This window comes from Trachemys scripta, chromosome 2, assembly GCF_013100865.1.
Source record: "Trachemys scripta elegans isolate TJP31775 chromosome 2, CAS_Tse_1.0, whole genome shotgun sequence".
Lineage (NCBI taxonomy): Eukaryota > Metazoa > Chordata > Testudines > Emydidae > Trachemys > Trachemys scripta.
In genome coordinates, this window is record NC_048299.1 from 88,137,421 (window position 1) to 88,158,771 (window position 21,351).

At 43.3% G+C, this 21,351-nt stretch overlaps 1 long non-coding RNA gene across 2 annotated transcripts in view; it reads right to left on the reverse strand.

Moving 5' to 3' along the window:
• Positions 1-20,545, reverse strand: part of LOC117872578 — a 97,692-nt gene extending 77,147 nt beyond the window's left edge. Inside the window, exon 1 of one of the 2 annotated variants that reach the window (XR_004644518.1) lies at positions 20,323-20,545. This is a non-coding gene — a long non-coding RNA (uncharacterized LOC117872578). The remainder of the gene's footprint in view (positions 1-20,322) is intronic. The other variant, XR_004644517.1, reaches the window with a different exon arrangement.
• Positions 20,546-21,351: the final 806 nt, after the last annotated feature.

The window sequence follows — 21,351 nt, forward strand, 5'->3', positions numbered from 1 at the left end:
GGGCTGCCCGAGCGCTACCGGCTTCACAGTTTGCCGGGCAGCCTCCAGACCCTGCGCCCCCGGCTGGGCGCTTCCCCTCCCGGGCTCCAGCTGCGCTGGGGAAGCGCCGGCCGGGGGCGCAGGGTCTGGGGGCTGCCCGGCAAACCGTGAAGCCAGTAGCGCTCGGGCAGCCCTTTCCGCGTGGCTGGGAGTGGGAGGAAGGAGGGGGCGGAGTTAGGGCAGGGAAGGGCGGAGTTGGGGCAGGGCTGGGGGTGCGGAAATGGGCGGGGCCAGGGCCCGTGGAGGGTCCTCTTTTTTTATTTGTTAGATATGGTAACCCTACCTTTGATAGAAAAGAGAGGCAGCTACCGAAAAAGCATTTGACCTAAGAGGCCCTCCACTTGGATTTCACCCTCTTTCACAGACTATAGCTGGCAATAGCCCAAATATGGTGACCTTCAGGGCATCGCTATAAAGCCCATCTCTTAAGCTAAGCTTTCGAGGATGGAGGTACATGATAAGGTCAGGTAGTTGTCAATGAAGGATGGGGGGTACTGTTCAGGCTCGACCTTAATCTCTGGTTGGTTAGTTAATTATTTTCTAGTTTTGAGGCAAGGGAAAGCTACTGGTTTTATCCTTTATGCCACTTTATTTTTAATTACTAAGGTGCCTAGAGGCCAGAATAAACAAAACACTTTTCCTTTATATTAATTGTGCACTGCAATAAGCTAACAAGCCAGCAAACCATGCTATCTCTAAAATGACGGAGATATACAACAAACAAACATATTGAAAAATCACAAGGGGTCTTAGGAAATATTTGTTTCAGTTTGAATCCATACATATTGCTACAAAAAATGGGCAGATAAAGGCAAAGCAATTCACAAATTAATTACCATTATTTAGATGAGTTTTTCATTAAGATTTCCCCCTTAATTTGAGAGCATGAAAACTGAGGATGAATAATACAGACAGATCTTTTATCATGAAGCTCAATTTTTTCTTCTTGAAATTTCTTTATTCACCATAAAAATATACTTTAATTGAAAATTTTACCTTGTCAGAGTGTGGAACTCAAATGATGCAGAAAGAGAAAATATGGGATGATGCTGTTTTGATCCCTATGGCATATGGCCCAGGAAATCAACTTAAATTTTTGTAGGATTCTACCATAAAATGACCCAGGATCATTTTATTTATATATTTATTTTTAAATAGAACTTGAAGTTCCAGCTATAGCACACTTGGATTTAAAGTTATCCAGAGCTGTGTTTTTTCCCCTCTCCATCTGAATATAGGTATTTTTTTTTAATACTTCTCCCCTTTCCATATATGTGTTTTCTGATTCATTCTAGACTGCAGGATGGATGGAGTCATTGAAACCTCTACCTTCCAGGATGCCTTACCAATTGAGCTATAGTCCCCCAACAAGCTAAATGCCTAAGGAAGCTGAGGAAAAAGTTGGTTTTAGCAGGCTGGACACTAATAACGTAAGAAGTCACAAATCAGAAGCATTTATGAGAGGAACCATGCACAATACATCTGAAGGCACAAAAAGAAAAAAAAAAGACTGAAATTGATCAGCAGGCTAGAAACAGAATGTCTGTACGGGCTAAGATCAGAGGGAACACCCAGGGAACCATTTACACTGGACACAATAACAGTGGAGAAAATAAGTCTGGAATGTAAGATGAGGTAAAGAGTAAGTCGTGCATGGGCAATGTAAGCTATACAGGGATTGGTTCCAAGCCAATCCCAAAACATGTGGTGCAATGTGTAAATGTAATGTAATGTGTAAATGTATATATAAAAAAGGTGTTTGCTTTGTAACTTCGGATGTGTGGTACACCCTATACTTTTGGGTATGATCAACTCAACGTAGCTTTGCTGTATGTCAGATAAAAAAACATGAATGATGAGACTGGAGTCAAACTGAGTTCTTGGGGAACAGAGTGGAAGAGTTTTCATAGGAACAGCAACATAGCAGTGTTCTAACTCAGATTCCATTTATCTGGAGCAGGTAACATATAGTTTATTATAGGTGTAGCTTTACTGTCTAGGGGCTTGTCTACATTACCTGCTGGATTGATGCGCAGGGATCGATCCAGCGGGGGTCAATTTATTGCATTTAATCTAGACGGGATAATCGACTGCCAAGCGCTCTCCCATCAACTCCGGTATTCCACCAGAGCGAGAAGCGGAATCGATGGGGGAGCGTCAGCCATCTACTTACCACAGTGAAGACACTGTGGTAAGTAGATCTAAGTATGTCGACTTCAGCTACGTTATTCACATAGCTGAAGTTGCGTAACTTAGATCGACAGCCCCCCAGTGTAGACCAGGCCTAGGATTACAACCCAGCCATTTAGCAATGGCATTGGAAGGGTTTAAATATGAGGAAGTTAGTACCACGCTGGAGAAGTGGGTTAAATCAAAGGGTGGACCAGAGAAGTATTAGGGGAAGACTGGGGAAAAAAAAGGAACTCCAGAGAGTGGTATTAGATTAAAAAAATGCTTGGCAGAGCACAGCACAGGTTCATTAAATGCCATAAATAAATGAATATATAAATAAATAAATAATTGGCATAACACAGCAAAGGTCTGTTGAATGCCACAAAAATTTTCTCTGGCCACTGCTGGAAGACAGGATACTGGGTTAACTGGACCATTGGTTTGACCCATATGGCCATTCTTGTGTTCCAAAAAAAAATAGGGCCCATTGGCAGGCATTAAAAAATAGCATCTGGGGGTTGGGGTTTTTTGGGGCTTTTTTTTAAATCCAAAGGGGGGAGGGGGAGCCCAAACCAAGGCAGCACTTTCACAAGGATGATTTCTGCTGACTAAAATTTTACAAAGAAAATTGCCATCTTAAAGAATGAATAAAAAAAACATAAAAAGCAAATCAAGGTTGTAGAGGAGAAAAACTATTTGTATAAATCCAGAGTAAAAAGCAGCCTTCCTTCAAGGACTGTATTTAGTGAGTACTTTGCAGGCAAAGTGTACTAAGTTAAGAAATGAGTGCAAAATACATAAGAGATAAGCTTAGAGCCGCTAAGAAAAAAAGTTGGCTGAGAAATGTGTTACTCTGGGAAATAAGATAGAAAAGTTACAGTCCCAGAATTTAATGGGGGTCTTAGGAAGTCTGTCATTAAACAATGAAAAACTGAAGGGCGTGATTTAAGAATAAAGTATGTGCAGATAAAAGTAGCTTTTGCCCAAATTAACACTGCAGAGCTCAGAGGGGACTAAATAAATAGTCAAGGATAGTGAAATGTTAAAAAAAGGCTTGGTTCAATACCCAGTTTTGGTAGTATAACTCAGTGTAGTCATACCTGGTAACATCAACAAATTATGCAAAGGTGAGGTCAGGTGGTTACAACTACTACCACTATGTCAGGGATAATCAATTTTTTTTTTTCCAAGGTTTAAATTTCTTGGTCAAGGTATAGTCAAGGTCCAGACTTCAGAGAAAATAATAATGATGATAATAACTAAAATAAAAAAAAATAAAAAAAAAAAAGATTTCAGGGTTTGTTCAAAAGTGTCCGGAGTCCAGATTTGGCCCACAGTCTGCCTATTGAATACCCCTGCACTATGTCATTCATCCCCCACACACACAACCCAGAAGCTCTTCCAGTCATCCTGAAAGAGATGGGCCTTCCTAACAAATGCGTCTATATATAAATGAATTATGCTGGCTGCTTCAGATACAACAACAATCTGATTTAAGTTGTTTAACTATAAACAATTTAGTTAAAATCAGATTGCTGAGACATAGAAGGAAAAGATGAAACTGAAAACAGCAATAAAACTAAAGGTTGCTAAAATACAGCAGTGATCAAAGCCCAGGCCAAAAAAGTTCTCAGCTGTAAAAAAAAAAAAAAAAAAAAAAAAAATCACACAAAACTTGTTCAAAGCTTAAATATAAAAATTAAAATTGCAGTGTAAGTTGTAAGCAACTTAAATGAGTCATCTCTTCATAACTTGCAACTTACACTAAAATTTTTTTTTGAAAGTGTAAAACCATCTTTAAAAAAACAAAACAAAAAAGTTCAAAACTTCAGCTAGCAAATGGTAAGCCAACCAAGTTTAAAATATTTAATTTAGTCTCTCATAATAAACTGCTTATAACAGGGAAAGGGACCACAAAATTTCAAAAACCACTTATTTAAAAAAATGTAAAATATATATGTAAAATAAATTAGCTTTTAAAAAATTCCACCAAAAATCCATCCAAATCTTTTATTCAAGCTTGCAAAACTGACAGACTCTCTTTATTCGGCAGCCAGCATCTCCTAGCAGCCTTAATTTTGTTAGTTAACCCTTCAAGTGTCTCGATGCTTTCACAAAGTTTAACCTTTTTTTAAATTAAATGATAAATATTAAACATAAAATAAGTAAAAATAAAGACAAAACCAAAATAAAAAATCTAAATCCCTTTGTCAATAATAAAGCAACTAAAACAATATATTTCTAAACAAATATAAATTAAAACTAAAGTATACTACTACTTAATTTAAATCCTTTAAAAGCTCAAAAAGGCCATAAGAGCTGGGTGCTTTAAAAGCAAAAACCAACCTATATTTACACAAAAATCAGTAAATATAAAAAAATAAAGCCCCACTACTAAACTCCTATTCAAAAGTTTCATCCAAATTCTATTTTCTTTTAATCATAGGACTGGAAGGGACCTTGACAGCAGTACTGAATTTATCATGGCGCCAGGCCCACAGTCCAAAGGAGCCCCCGGCCCGGCCAGCTCTTCTCCGCCCCCTCCCAGCCCCCCGTGAGGGCAGAAGCTTAGTGCTGCCAGCTCCGGATGCAGCAGGGCAGGCTCTGCCGGCAGCCAAGCTCTCCCCACTCTTTCCCCAGCATGCTACGTTCCCTCCCCCCTTCCCTCCCTGCTGCCGATCAGCTGCTTGCCAGCAGGAGGGGGGAGGAGGAATGGAGCCGCAGCACGCTCGCTGCTCTGGGGAGGGGGAGGAGGAGAAGAAGAGGCGGGGCCTGCCCCCTCCAGCCCCCTGCCCCCACACACACACCAGCCCCCTGCCCTGACACCTGGACCCCATCACACCTCCCCAGCCTCCTGCCCCCCCCCCACACACAGCCCCCTGACCGCCCTAACCCCTGCACCCCCCCACACACACACAGCCCCCTGCCCGCCCTGACCCCTGCACGCCCTCACACCTCCCCAGCCCCGTCCAGCCCCCTGCACTCCCCCACACACACCCAGCCCTCTGCACCCCCCCACACCCAACCCCCTGCCCTGATCCCTGCACCCCCTCACACCTCCCCAACCCACCTGACTCCTAAACCCCCCACATCCCCACCCCCATCCTGAGCACCAAACAGGAGCTCCTGCACCCCCCGCATTCCCACCTGCACCCCTCGCACCAATCAGGGGCTGCCCCAGGTAAGCGCTCCACACCCCAACCTCCTGCCCCAACCATGAGCCCCCTCCTTCACCTTAGCTCCTGGCCAGACCCCGCACCCCAACATTTTTTACAATATTTGGAAAGATCATTAAGTGGTCCGTTGAGACACCTCCATGATTTTCAAGTGATCTGTGGAAAAATAAGTTAGACTACAAGAACAATCAAGGTACCTCACTTTATTTTCATTTACTTGCTATTACTTATAGGAGGAGGATGAAAAAAAAAAGAATGAAAAAACGGGGGCGGGGGAGATGAGAGAGAATGTTCTTTTTCCTGGCTGGGTCCCAAGGAGGGGCCCCAAAAATGAAGCTGAGCACAGGGCCGGAGGGCCCCTCTAACTCTAAATCCAACACTGGCTGTCACGTCACCTGGGCTGGGGATACTGTGTCAGCTGATCCCCAGTGTCTCCAACCTACCTGGGCAGTACAGCAGACATGGCCCTGCCCATTAGCTCTTCTCCACTCCCTAGCCCACCCACCCCTTGCTTCCCACCAGTGGCGGCTCCAGGCACCCAGTGCTCCAAGCGCGTGCCTGGAGCGGCAAGCCGCGGGGGGGCATCCTGCTGGTCCCTGCAAGGGCGACAGTCAGGCAGCCTTCGGCAGCTTGCCTGCGGGAGGTCCGCCGGTCCCCCAAATTTGGTGGCAATTCGGAGGTGGGTACACCGAAACCGCGGGACCGGCGGACCTCCCACAGGCACGCCGCCAAATCCACGGGACTGGGGACCTCCCGCGGGCACGCCGCCGAAGGCAGCCTGCCTGCCGTGCTTGGGTCGGCAAAAAAGCTAGAGCCGCCCCTGCTTCCCACCACTTAAGGCTTAGCCCCCTCACTTTTAAAAATGATTGCTTGCCCCCCCCCCCCCCCCCCCACGGCTTTTCTGGCACCCCTGTTGCCACATATCCAGTTTTAGACTGGAAACGCCAGTAGAAAATGGGACCTGGGTGTCCGGTTAGCAGTGCTGACTGGAAACTAAAAGTCTGGTTATAGGAGTAACCACATTCCCCTCCGCTCCTCCCACTCCCAACACCTACACCAGAGGGCTGGAAGAGAACCTGTCCTGCTGCTGCTGGATGTCATGGAGTGTGGGGGAGTCAGGGTCCTGCACCCCCCACTTCCTGCGATTCACCGTGACTCTCAGCCAGCCAGTAAAACAGAAGATTAATTAGAAGACAGGAACACAGTCAAAGCAGAGCTTGTAGATGTGGAAAAGAGGATCCCTCAGTCAGGTCCGTCTTGTGGGGAAGGAAGCCCAGACACTCGTGCTGGGCCTCCCTCCGTTTCCCCAGCCAGCTCCAAACTGCAACCCCCTCCAGCCCCTCCTCTGTCCTGTGTCTCTTTCCCTGGGCCAGGAGGCCACCTGATCTCTTTGTTCTCCAACATCTTCAATTGGCACCTCGCAGGGGAGGGGCCCAGGCCCTCAGTTGCCAGGAGACAGTGTGTCAGCCATTCTCCGTGCAGACAGCATCACACCTGCCCTCTAGGGCTCTGCAACAGTCACACAGCCTTATCCCACCACCTAGATACTTCAGAAATGCATAGGGGAAACTGAGGCACCCACACAGTATTCAGAGAAAACATTAAGAACATTCCCACTTTGTCACACTGGAGGAGGGGCAGCTCAGTGCAGAGAGAGACAAAGAGAATGGGCTAGAACCACTGAGAAGGTAGGTATCCGCTCTATGTGGGCAGGGGTGTGTGTGGGGGAATCCTGTTTACCCCTCCCCAGCCCTGTTGCGCTTGCAGTTTACCCCTGGCCCCTCCCTTGCTCCAGGAACCAACCCTAGCTCCCGCCCTACTATGCTTTTGCCCCCAGACCCTTTTACAATCATTCCCCGGAGGGCCCACAAATATGTTTGGAGCCGGGCCCACAAAAAGTTAATCCAGCCCTTCTTGAGAGGTCATGTAGTTCAGTCCCCCAAACTCATGGAAGGACTAAGTATTATCTAGACCATTCCTAACAGGTGTTTGCCTAATCTGCTCTTAAAAATCTCCATCATTGGAGATTCCACAACCTCCCTAGGCAATTTATTCCAGTGTTTAACCACCCTGACAGTTAGGAAGTTTTTCCTAATGTCCAACCTAAACCTCCCTTGATGCAATTTAAGCCCATTGCTTCTTGTCCTATCCTCAGAGGTTAAGAAAAACAATTTTTCTCCCTCCTCCCTGTAACAACCTTTTAGGTACTTGAAAACTGTTATGTCCTCCCTCAGTCTTCTCTTTTCCAGACTAAACAAACCCAATTTTTTCCATCTTCCCTAATAGGTCATGTTTTCTAGACCTTTAATCATTTTTGTTGCTCTTCTCTGGACTCTCTCCAATTTGTACACATTCTTCCTGAAATGTGGCGCCCAGAACTGTACACAATACTCCAGTTGAGGCCTAATCAGCGCAATGTAGAGCGGAAGAATTACTTCTCGTGTCTTGCTTACAACACTCCTGCTAATACAGCCCAGAATGAAAATATCGCGAACATAAAAAAGAAAAACAAGTGCCGTGGAATGCAGGCCTGGCTTGACATGAGTAATTGGACACGGGTGGGACCTCATTTCTTGGGAGACAGGATTAGGGAATAGGTAAATGGGTCAGCAGGCTGGAAACAGGCTGTAACTAGCTAAGATAAGTAACACCCAGAGAACCATTTTTACAATGGACGATATAACAATGGATAGGATAAGCCTGGAATGTAAGATGAGGAAAAGAGTAAGTCATGCAAGGACAGTGCGTGCTGTACATAGATTGCTTCAAAGTGAATGAGTCAATCCCAAACGTGTGATGCAATGTTTAGTGAATGCAATGTAATGTGTAAACATATACAAAGGAAGAGGTTTGCTGTGTAACTTTGGAAGTACGGCACATCCTGTACCAACCCCTATACGTGAGTCTCATCAACTCAATGCAGCTTTGCTGCATGCCAAATAAAGGAACCTGAGTAACGAGACTTGAGTCGAACTGAGATCTTGGGGAATCAAGTGGAAGAGGTCTCGGGGGAACACCACAACACTATAATAGAGGCTCAAACTAAATGCATACCGCAAATTAAAAAACAAAACAGAAAACAGAAAGAGGACCAAAAAAAAAAAAGACACCCTGACTAAACAGAGTAAAAGAGTTGGTCATCCTTTAAATATTGAAAGTCAAACCTACAGAGCAAAATAGAAAGGAGCATAAACTCTGGCAAGTCCAGTGTAAAAATACAATTAGGCAGGCCAAAACAGAATTTGAAGAGCAACTAACAAAAGACAAAAACTAACAGCAAAAAATTTTTAAACTACATCAGAAGCAGGAAGCCTGCCAAACAATCACTGGATGATTGAGGTGCTAAAGGAGCACTCAAGGAAGACAAGCCATTATGGAGAAGCTAAATATTTATGATCTTCACTGCAAAGGATGTGTGGGAGATTCCAACACCTCAGTCATCCTTTTTAGGTAACAAATCTGAGGAACTGTCCCAAACTGAGGTGTCAGTAAAGGAGGTTTTGAGATAAATTAAACAGTAATAAGTCACCAAGACCAGATGGTATTCACCCAAGAGTTCTGAAGGGACTCAACTATGAAATTACAGAACTACTATCTTGGGTGTGTAACCTATCATTTAAATCAGCCTCTGTACCAAATGACTGAAGGATAGCTAATGTAATGTAATGCCAATTAAAAAAAAAAAAAAAAGTCTCCAGAGGCGATCCTTGCAATTAATGGCCGGAAGCCTAACTTCAGTACCAGGTAAACTGGTTGAACTCTAGTAAAAAATCCAGAATTAGCAGACACGTAGATGAACATGATGTGTTGTGAAAGAATCAACATTTTTTTTTAAAAAGAAATCATGCTTCACCAATCTATTAGAACTCTCAGGCATGTGGACAAGGGTGATCCAGTGGATATAGTGTACTTGGATTTTTAGAAAGCCTTCGATGAAATCCCTCACCACTGGTCTTAAGCAAACCAAGCAGTCATGGGATAAGACAGAAGGTCTTCTCATGGATCAATAACTGGCTAAGACAGGAAACAAGGGTAGGAATAAATGGTCAATTTTCACACTGGAGAGAGGTAAATGGCAGGATCCCCCAAGGATCTGTACTGGAACAAGTATTGTTCAACATGTTCATAAATGATCTATAAAAGGGGTGAGTAGTGAGATGGCAAACTCTGCAGATGACACAAAATTACTCAAGATAATTAAGTCCAAAGTTGACTGCAAAGAGTTACAAAGGGATCTGACAAAACTAGGTGACTGAGTAACAAAATACCAGATGAAATTTAATGTTGATAAGTGCAAAGTAAGGCATGTTGGGAAACATAATCCCCCCTATACATAAAAAATGATGGGGTCTAAATTAGCTGTTACCACTTAAATATCATGGAGTCATTGTGGCCAGTTCTCTGAAAATATCTGCTCAATGTGCAGCAGCAGCCAAAAAAAAGCAAACAGAATGTTAGGAACCATTAGGAAAGGGATAGATAAGACAGATAATATAATGCTACTATATAAATCCATGGTATACCCACACGTGGAATACTGCATGCAGTTCTGGTCACCCCATCTCAAAAAAATATATGTTAGAATTGGAAAAAGTACAGAGAGGCGCAACAGAAATGATTAGGGGTATGGAACAACTTCCATACAAGGAGAGAGAAAAAAGACTGGAACTTTTCATCTTAGAAAAGAGACGAAAAAGGGGGGATATTACAGTTGTCTATAAAATCATAAATGGTGTGGAGAAAGTGAATAGGGAAGTGTTATTTAGTCCTTCACAGTATACAAGACTCAGGGGTCACCCAATTAAATTAATAGGCAGTTGGTTTAAAACAAACATAAGGAAGTACTTCTTCATTCAATGTACAATCAACCTGTGGGACTTGTTACCAAGGGAAATTGTAAAGGCAAAAAGGATAACTGGGTTCAAAAAATAATTAGATAAGTTCATGGAGGAGAGGTCCATCAATGGCTATTAGCCAAGATGGTTAGACATACAACCCCATGTTCTGGGTGTTCCTAAACCTCGGACTGTCAGAAGCTGGGAGTGGACAACCGGGAAGGATCACTCGATAATTGCCCTATTCTGTTCATTCCCTCTGAAGCATCTAGCACCTGCCACTTTCAGAAGACAGGATACTGGGCTAAACTCACCACTGATCTGATACAGTACAGCCATTCTTATGTTCCTATATTGTTTATACTATTCTGCACCACAGCTATGTGAAAATGATACATTTTGTTCGTTCAACATTTCACATGTTAATTTTCATTATTTTGTGACTCAAATTTTAGTTTCTAGTGAAATTCCCACAAAAATGATGATTTTTTACATTAAAAAACAAGTAAAATTCTAAATTTCCTGCACTTCTTAAAATAAATTTGACCTCTTTGCTCTAAACTAGGACAATCTTTCAGTGAAAGGGGGCCCAATTTCACTCAGAAATCTTTTTTCTTGGCTCTTTACACATACACCATAAAGAGAAGAACCACAGGATTTTGCAGGTTTTGCCACAAGCATGGGTCATTTTTGTGAATTTAAAGCAAAGTGGGGAAAACTCAGATTTTGAGTGTTTTGTGATTTTTCCACAAACTTCTACTATGCTGTAACTACTGCTGTTAATCATGGCCACTCTGCCCTTTGCTGACTAATAAGAAGCTGTCTTTTTCAATCTTCATACTTTCCAGGGAGGGGAGATTTACAGGAACAAGAGAGGTGTACATTCAAGAGGGGATTACCAAAGAAGATTCACATAAAAGGCACAGATTAGACTTAGACCCCACATCTAGATCCTGAATTTTGTGAGCCTAGCAAGTAAGGAGGGATTTGCGTCTGGCTATTCCTAGGGGGGGAAGGTTGATATGAGGAATGCACTTGTAACACAAGGATAGAGTTAGACAGTAGTTGTGTGACCTGGCACTTGACGAGGGGAAAAGCAAAAATAGGAAACTGAGGGGGAAGGGGGGGGGGGAGTCCAGTATTTTGAACGCCTACTGGCTGAATGACATATTGAATTTCATTTCCAGAATGAAGAGACTAGTACTTATATTTTGGGGTGGAAAGAGGTTTTAAAGAAACCTTGGTTTGGCTCAGTGCTTGGACATTTTGTAGCTCTGAGCCAATACTTATCAGGTTTCAATTTCCAGCTGAAGCTATGACTGTTGCTATGAAAACTAGTGTGTGACTATATTCCAAAAAACAAAGTGATGAAAAGATGCCATTGGAATGTAACAAATATATGCAACAGCGCTAGGAGTAAAAATTGCAATATATTACCCTGTATCGTAACCATGTCTCTTTCTTTCTGTAAGTGAAGAGACATACACGGCAACTCACCACCTTAATACAGCACTGCCTAACCAGAACACAGAGGATTTTAGTATTTATGAATTTCTTATTTCTATGGCATTTAAGAGCAATATATTTGTGTATACCTCAAAACATGGAATAATGTTTTAAAGAATTATCCTCAATATGGGCACTATAACAACATTGCTAGGACTAACTTGAGTTATTTTTATGATCCTAACTGGAATCCAGCACCCCACAAACCCTGCACATTTTTGCTGGTGTGAATTGTAGATGCAGAATATTTGGAGAGAGAATAACATTTTTCACTTTAGATACAAAATACGTATCAAAATATCTAGACTGGAATCTTCATCATCAAAGCAGTGTCCAACAATAGGTAAAGGGACACTGCCAACTTGAAATCTAATCAGTTTCTTAAAACAAATTAAGTCGTCATTTCTAGTAAACACACCTTTTCTCTCCCCCATCCCCTTATACACATACACATACATACATACACACACACACACACACACACACTCTCCCTACCAATTTTCGTGGAGGTTTTTACAGTTACATTTTCTTATTTAAAAATGTTTGTGTGAAATATCAGGGAAACTGACTTAGGCCCCAAACCAGCAAACATTTTACATAAGCATTTAACTTTCAGCATATGAATAAAATGACTGGAACTACTCACATGCTTAACATTAAGTATGTTTGTAAGTGATGGCAGAATCAGGGTCTTACTGATTATACCTGGGAAGAGTGAAACAGCTAAAGCATTGTCAAATGTACAATTGAAAAAACACCTCTAAACATTTTCAGTTATGGTAATCTTGGGAATTACTTGCAAAACTAAATACAAAAATTAAGGCTGGCATGTGATTTTCATGTGGACAGTGTTGCTTTATTGGGCTGTTGGCATATTTTGCATTGTTTTGCTTTTATCTAACTTTAAAATGTTGGATTTATTTGATAAAAAGGACATTTTGTAAATTTCACAGATTTAAAGATAGCTCACGAGAATGTATTTTTTGTCAATATTTGCAACTTCAACAATATATGCAAAAGACTCTAGGAAATGAGATCATCTGCCCAAAACAGGCACCCATTGATATGTGGGGTTTTTTTTAAAGGGAGGGTGGGTTTAGAAAGGATCATGCTTGAGGAATCTAAAGTTTCCTCTTAGAAACACTGACCACGTCTCCCTTGTAATTAAAACAAGCGTGAGAAGAAAAATAATGGTTTAACATGTCTGTATTAAAGTTACAGCTAAAAATGGGATGATGTAACATTTCACAGACTATTCTGTACTCCTAATGTCTGTGTAATAATAATTTGAGCTGTAGATCCTGAAAGTACATAGGCAACATTTGTGAAGATTCTGCAGTTAATGCAAGAACCATATGAGAGAATCTCTGGCAAATACTTAATCAAATTACCTAACTGGGGAACTACTCAAAACTAAAATATCTTCTAGAAAAATGCAAGTGGGTTAATGCTAATAAAACTTAAATGATGGCAAAAATGCTATTTTGAAAGATGTATCAAGGATATCCAAGATGGAGCAGATTGTCTATCTGGTAGAAACAGCTGCATATGAACAGGTAAACTATAGAAAATAAATTAGACGAATCTGAAAGGATTTGGAACCCATTTTTGAACCATTCTTGCTGAAAATCCATGGGCCAGGATCATAGATTGTTCTATTGTGTGTGTATGCAGGGGCGGGGGGGAAGGAGGGCCCAAACAAAATACTTGATAAATGAACATCTTCATTGTAGAAGGTAATACAAAAGCCTGTATCCAGTGATGCAGGAATGGTAGGGGGTCGGCAGGAGTGGGGTGGGGGAGAAAATGATATAGGGAGATTCTGGCTTGCTTTTGCTTTCATTTTTTCACATCTCCTCCTTCAAAACACTTCTTTCCTGTGATGCCTACAATAAACTTGACAGCAGCTAGGCTGCTGGTGTGCTGATACCACTGCCTATTATACTGACCAGTACTGTCTCACTGCTTTGTTGTACTCCCCCGTCTGTCTGTATCCATCTGTCGTCTCTGGTCTTATACTTACTTTATGTCTACACTTAAAAAGCTACAGCGACACAGTTGTGGTGTTGCAGTTGCAGCACTGTAGCGTTTCAGTGTAGACGCTTAGCCCTGGTCTACGCTGGGGGCCGGGGGGTGGAAATCGATCTAAGTTATGCAACTTCAGCTACGTGAATAATGTAGCTGAAGTTGACGTACTTAGATCGACTTACAGTGGTGTCTTCACCGCAGTGAGTCGACTGCTGCCGCTCCCCCATCGACTCTGCTTGCGCCTCTCACAGCGCTGGAGTACAGGAGTCGGCGGGAGAGCACTCAGGGGTTGATTTATCGTGTCTAGACTAGACACGATAAATCGATCCCCGCTGGCTCGATCGCTACCCGCCAGAAGACATACCCTTACACAGCAACAGGAGGAGTTCTGCTGTCAAGGTAGTTAATCCACCTTCCCAAGAGGCAATAGCTAGGTTGACAGAAGATCTGTTGATCTTGCACTGTATACATGGGATCTTAGGTCATCTTAACTACATCACTCAGGGGTGTGGATTTTTCACACCCCTGAACAATGTAGCTGGGTCGATCTAATTTTCTAGTGTAGACCACCCCTTAGATTGAAAGCTCTTTGGAACAGGGGCTCTTCTCTTTGGTTTGTGTTTGTACAGCACCTAGCACAATGGGGTCCTCCTGGTCCATAACTGGGGCTCCTAAGCACTATTGTAACATAAATAAATAATAAAGGGGCAGGTAGGGGAATGAGGAGGAGGAAGCCATGTTTACCAAAAGTTAGTATCTTAGATCGATCACACGCGCCGCCCCCCCTCCAGTGTAGACCAGACTTAAGGGAGAGGAGGTGGGCTTCAAAGCCCAAGCTCCAGCTCGAGCTGCAACTTCAAGGTGCTGTCTACATAGCTATTTTTAGAGCTCTAGCGGAAACCCCACAAGTCTGAGTCTGTTGATCCAAGCTGGGAGGCTTACTGCCATGGTCTGTGTAGATGTACCCAGAGGCTGCATCTATACTGACAGGGCCGGCTCCAGCTTTTTTGCCGCCCCATGCGGTGAAGTAAAAAAAAAAAAAAAGCTGTGATCGGCGGCACTTCGGCAGCAGCTCTACCGCACCGCTTCACTTCGAGAGGAAGTGAGGGACCTGCCGCCGAATTGCCACCGAAGACCCGGACATGCAACCCCATTTCAATGGCCGCCCCAAGCACCTGCTTCCTTTGCTGGTGCCTAGTGCCTGTATACTGACAAAGAATGTACACTAGTATGTGTAACACACACCAAGTATTCTCCATTTCCAACTAGACAACTCCAAAGGAAACTCAACCACCACGGTTTGTCTTGTCCACTAGAACTGGACTGAAACTAACTCATTGTACATAGAGCAAATGACCATTCTAAGGTAATGGCTAAGAGCAGAGGTTCCCAAACTTCTTCACAGTATGGGCTATCTCTTAGCAGAAAGAGTCCCTCAGGGACACCTCCACTCTCATTCACAATTAATTGCACAGATCTCTTTTCTTTCCACTAGCCATCAATAACATCCCTATTGCCACTACAGCAGTTGTTTATGTGGAAAATTGATACCAGAAAATATTTAATAAATTTATAGTTGACTTTTAATGCTGTTTGGCAGACAGAAGCAAGGAGAAAGAGCAAATAGCATGTGACCACCCACCTGTCCATGGCACATCAGCAAGGCTCCACAAACTAATGGCGATCTAACTAACAGACCACAGTTTCAGAAATCAATGCCTTAGTACTAGACCTGAACGAGCAAGAGAGGTAAAACACATTACTAATTCCCTGTAGCATTCAGTTCCCAATTCTGTTCTTAACAGCAATTGGATAACAACAAGGAAATTTAATATTAGGGCTGCCAACCTATCCATAAATCACTCTTTTGTGTCTTGCAAAACTTGTGATAAAAAGATCACATACAGCATAGACCCATGCAATAGCTTGATTCAAGCACGGAGACTTGAACTTCTCTCTCCCCCCTACAAGTGGTCCCTTCAGAACAGTGCTGACGTACATTGGCAGGGCAATGTGGAGAAGCTTGCATTGCCACTGCCTTTTCTGTGGATGAATGGCAGACGTCAGTCTCCAGGATTCTTAAAATCTGTTTTACAGGAGTATTTTTTTAAATAATTTTATAAGGACATATAACACACATGAACCTAAGACAGACAAAAAGGTTCATTGACTGTAATTCAGAGATTTATAAGGCTCAAAGATACAGTTGTGATTATCTGGTCCAACCTCCTGTATAAATACAAGCCATAGAACATCCCTGAATTAATTTCTGTCTGAACTAGAGCATATCTTTTAAAAACATCCAATCTTGATTTTAAAATTGCCAGTGATGGTGAATCTACCACCACCGTAGTTCCAAAGTTTAATTACCTCACTGGTTAAAACAATGTGCCTTATTTCTAGAATGACTTTGTCTAACTTCAGGATCTTATTGTACCTTGGTCTGCTAGAGTGAAATGCCCTCTATTATCAAATTTCAAATTTGATTATTGTCAAATATCTGTTCCCCATATAGGTACTTATAGACCGTAATCAAGCCATCCCTTAACCTTCTCTTTGTCAAATTAAACAGATTGAGTCTATAAACCATATTTTCCAATTCTTTAATCGTTTTTGTGGCTCTTCTCTAAACCTTCTCCAATTTATCAACAGCAAAATGTATCATTTACTTCTGTGATAAAAGGGGCACAACTTGGGAAGGAAATTTTGTTCGATGGCTTCATCATAATCTCAAATAGATCCTTATCAAAGTCACAGAACCACAAAAGACTTTAGTGCTATGATTGACAATCTACTCAACAGAGGTGAGGCCCCATTCTGGAAATACATACTGTATGTCAGCGTGGAGGTGGACTGGAAGAGCTGTTTGGGAAAGCTTGCAGTCAGTTATTGCCAAGGATATCAGTCTCTCACTTTCACATGCACTAAATACACATCTACTAAATTTAACGAAAGAAACATGTAAATGTTCAGGCATTGTCTGTGTCAGCATGGAAAACATGAAATCACATCCCAACACCTCTCAAAAGACTGAACTTCATGGCAAAGAAAATATGTGAGCTCAAACCTTATAATCAAAGAGATTTCTATTAGGAGAGTAAACAAAGAGCGGAAGGAAGGGTGGAGCATCAGCACAGTAGATCTGCAATTTGACACAGAAGGACATTGCTATAAGGAAGTGTCATACATGCAGCAGTATTTCAGTAACAGTTAAACCTCTAGTAGTACTTACTTTTTCGGTTATATGCTGGTAGACAGCATGTAATAAGTTAACAGTAAGGAAAAAAAAATCAAATCACCTCTGTCAGTAAAATGAACACAATGCAATCCACTTAAATGCTAAGAGGTGGAACTGAGTAGATCATTGTTGAAGTATTGTTTTGCATCAATCTACTGCATTTCTAAAAATATTTTTCCATATATAATCTATAAAATATATTGTTAAACTGTAGGTACTTTCATTGATAAAAATACAATTGTTCTAGCATAGATCAGTAAAAGAGTTCACCTAGTCAGCCATCAAAATCCATTCAGCTTTAATTCTATCGTATTTTTCCTAGCGTAATTCAACAACTTCTGGAAAATTCAAGATCAAGAGGGTAGAAATCCTCAATTTCTTTCTGCTCCTCATAAAGGAAACTCGGACAGCTACATTCTTACCTAAACTGCAACCTACAGAGAAGACATAAATTGAATGATGCTGCACTGTGATTCTCAAAAGGATTACAAAAAGTGATTAACCTATTTAAATGCACAGCCTCACTGCCTGGAGAAACTGACAGTTAGGTATATCTCTAGATTACTAAATCAAATGAAGTGATCAAAGGGTTACACTAACTGCAGTGTCTGCCAACAGTACCTGTTTGATACAGTTAATGCAGCAACATGATGCTAACCTTTAGTATTACCCAACTAACCCAAGTGAATTTTAAAAGTTGCTGCAAGATGATTTAATCACTCCCTAAAATGTGTGTTGTCACACATGCTTCCTTAATGCTATACCACAGGGAGGTTTACCAGTAAATTACCTCTAGTTCTCTTTCTCCTTCCTACCTAATTACTATTACACAGTCAGATTACAGCAGTTAGGTATACCACTAGAATTAAACAGATTTTCCATCATGGAACTGGGTGGTTTGGAAAAGAGAACACTTTTGATCCACAGAGAAGTTGAACTCAAGGCTTAGAGTGAAATGAGTTTTATTAAAAAAAAAAAAAAAAAAAAAAAGCAGGTATTTTTCTGCACTGGAGAAATACTCAGCATGGGTTGAACTACCTAGTAGATATGTAATTGCAAAGAAGCCAATTCGCATGAACACTGAATGATCTCTAACATCTAGAAAGAACATGGTCTGGTTCCCACTGATGAGACAGATAACCCAGTTGCCTACCCCACATCCCAGTTGTGAATAATAAAGGATTTAGTTCTAGTTCTTTCTCAACTTTTCCCTTGATAAGGTTTTTAATAAGGGACACTCCGACAAGCTAGGCTCAAAGTCTAAAGAAAAATGAGATACTTATGAACATATTTCAAGTGTAAGCATGTGTGATGTAAATACAATATCATGAAGCTCAGATTATAGACAATATTGTCTATGCTAAAGAAGTTAACACATGATACACTTCTGGCACTATTACCATCTTTGGCTCTCTCTTGAGGGTGTTTGTCCCACATTTCACCCTTGGCAGGTTAAGAGAGAGGCTTATAAAAGTAATAATAAAATATGGCTCTTCTAAACTATACGGTTATTTTTCAGGAACTTTGAAAATTTGTCTACATTCTCAGGGGAGAGCTGGACGGTTGTGTTAGTTCTGCAAGGGAAAGATATTCAAAAATAAACTTTGTACGGACTTGAAGCCAAAAACCTGAACACTCCACTTCTTGGATTTCATACCCGCTTGGTTTAAGGGGTTGTATGCCATGGCTATGCATAATTCCCAGCCACATTCCAGTACAATAATTTTATATGAAAATGCATCCTCAGTCAGATCATTTTTATTGCTATGGGTACAGATCTTAGAAAAGGCAACCCCTACTGAGAGCTCTTGAGAGTAAAAGTTCTTGGCAAAGGGAAGAGGCATGAACTCAGAAGAAGGTGACTAATTAACAACAATGAAGGAAGGGCTGGACTACATGCAGAGTTGCACTGCTTTAACTTAAGGTTTCTTTTTAAACTCATTTGGCACCAGCCACTCAGTTCGGTGTAAACCAAGCTTATTTTAGTTTATCTTGTACAGATTAGGAACGGATATAAACTAAACCAAAATGAGCCATTCTTAAACAGAAAATAAAAACGAGCATCCATTCTTGTATCAGCTTAACTAAACCAGTACAAGTTTGTGTGCAGGGAACCCTTAATCTTCAAGCTTCAAATATATGATCGGGCTGGGGGGGGAAAGGAGAGCAAGAAAAGAATCTTAGTTCAACCATCCTTCTCCACCAACATATTAAAGAGCACATCAAACCTTCAGAATGATCCCTTCTATGCATTAGAGCTACATGCACAAGTGACATACTAAATACCCACTGATCTGCAGACAGCCTGTGTTTGCCTGAGTGCATTTGCAGAGTACACGCAATTGCTAACACAGATGTTCCCAACCCACTTTGTGAGGTCAACGGTCTGTAAGACCAAGTTGCCACGACCCAGCACTTTGGAACAACAGGACCAGCAGAGAGGGATCTGCGGGTGGCTGGAGACACATCAATCAGCAACACCCCCCTCCCCCGATAAAAACAGCACACACGCACTAAAGCCTCCTGTTTCTGGAGGGTGACGGGATGGGGCAGTTGGGGGAGGACTGGGCAGGGATGAGAGGCAGACGGGGAGCAGGTAGTGTCACGGGAGCGGGGGAAGCGAAGTGGAAGGGCAGTTTGGGAAAAGGGGGCCGGGCTAGCGCCTGAGGGAAAGGAGCGAAGAGCTGCTCCCACCCCCACACGCAGCGCCCGGGGCTGTGGAGGCAGAGGAGCGCGGCGCTCGCTGCGGCTGGGGCAGCCGCAAAGGGCAGGGAGGCTGCGCCCGCGCCCGCGCCCCGCGCCCTCCAGGCGGCCCCGGCCGCGACACGGGGCAGCCGGGCGCGCTGACAAGCACGAGGGAGGGAGGCTGCGTTTCCTCTTTCGCAGCGCGGTATCAGCCGAGCCGCTTCCCCCTTCCCCAGCCGCCCCCAGCACAGCCGGGGCCACGCTCCAGGGCTGAGCGCCCCCCGAGGCGGGCCCGGCAAGAAAGCGAAGGGGGCACGTCTCCCTCCAGCCCACCCCGCAGCCGTCACCCCTGGCCAGGTGCGGGGTCTCCTCCTGCAGCCGCCTGCCACCCCCCACACAGCCAGCATCCTACCCCACCCCCTCCTCCCACCGTGCCGCCCTCACCCCAAACCCTGCCCGCGCCCCAGCGGCATCTCCACCTTAGCCCCGGTCCCTCCAGCGCCCACAGCAACGTGCCCCCCACTGCACTGCCAGGGGCACCCCCCGCCGCACCCCCCCCCCCCAGCACCCCTCTCCCCGAGAGCCTTCTCAGCACACCGTGCATCCGCCCCCCGCAGACCTGCCCAAACGGAAACGAAAGTACCTTAAAAATCCAGGCACCACCTTCACCCCCAGCAGCCAAGTGCAGAGTGGAGCCGGGGTGAAGTTTGCTGCCCTGCTGCGGCGAGCGCCTGGCAGCTCCGCTGCTTCCTTTCCCCGGCCCGCGCCTCCCACCATTGAAGTTGGGCTTTTTACCGCTGCTGTTTTGGTGTTTCTGACTCTATCCCATCATCAGACTCAAACACACACTCTGCTGCTGCTGCTCTCACTTCCTCTTCCTTCCTCCTGCTGGCCACACACCCAATTTGCATCTGCAAGAAGCCCCAAGATAATCTGCGAAGTATCTCTGAAGGAATGGTGAGTATTTACCAGCACCTGCAAAATAGGGAACAATCAATTGTATGCATCTTTTACTTTATTCATTGAATCCTTTGGATTTTAAAATCTACATTTTTCCACGCTACGATTATATGACTCTTCCTACTATCTCCATTTTGTGTATTTAAAAAAAAATCACTAAAAATATACAGAATAAAAAAAGAGAAACTCCGTACTTTTCCTCTAACATAATTTTAAGAGGCTTTTCATTGTCTCTGTCCCTGATGAATAATTTTGCAACTGATCCATGCTCTGCAGGCAACAGTGCAGAAGTAAGGGTAGCAGTACCGCAACCCTCCCTACAATAACCTTGTGACACCCCCCCCCCCCATGATTCCTTTTTGGGTCAGGACTCCTACAATTATAACATTCTAACACTTCAGATTTAAATAGCTGATAACATGAAATTTACTAATTTAAAAATCCCATGACAGTGAAATTGACCAAAATGGACTATGAATTTGGTAGGGCCCTAATTATCACTCAGAACCAGAGCCGTCCCTAGGGTATGGTGAATCAGGGTGACCGCCCCATGCCCCACGCTTTGGGGGGCCCAGCACTTTGTGAGGAGGTGTGCAGGAGGAGAGGGGGGCGAGGAGGAGCACCTCCTGCCCAAGGATCAGTGCCTCCCCCTCCCTCAGCTGTTTCATGGTGTCTGGAGGCACTAGGGGGAGGGAGAAGGAGCAAGGGCACA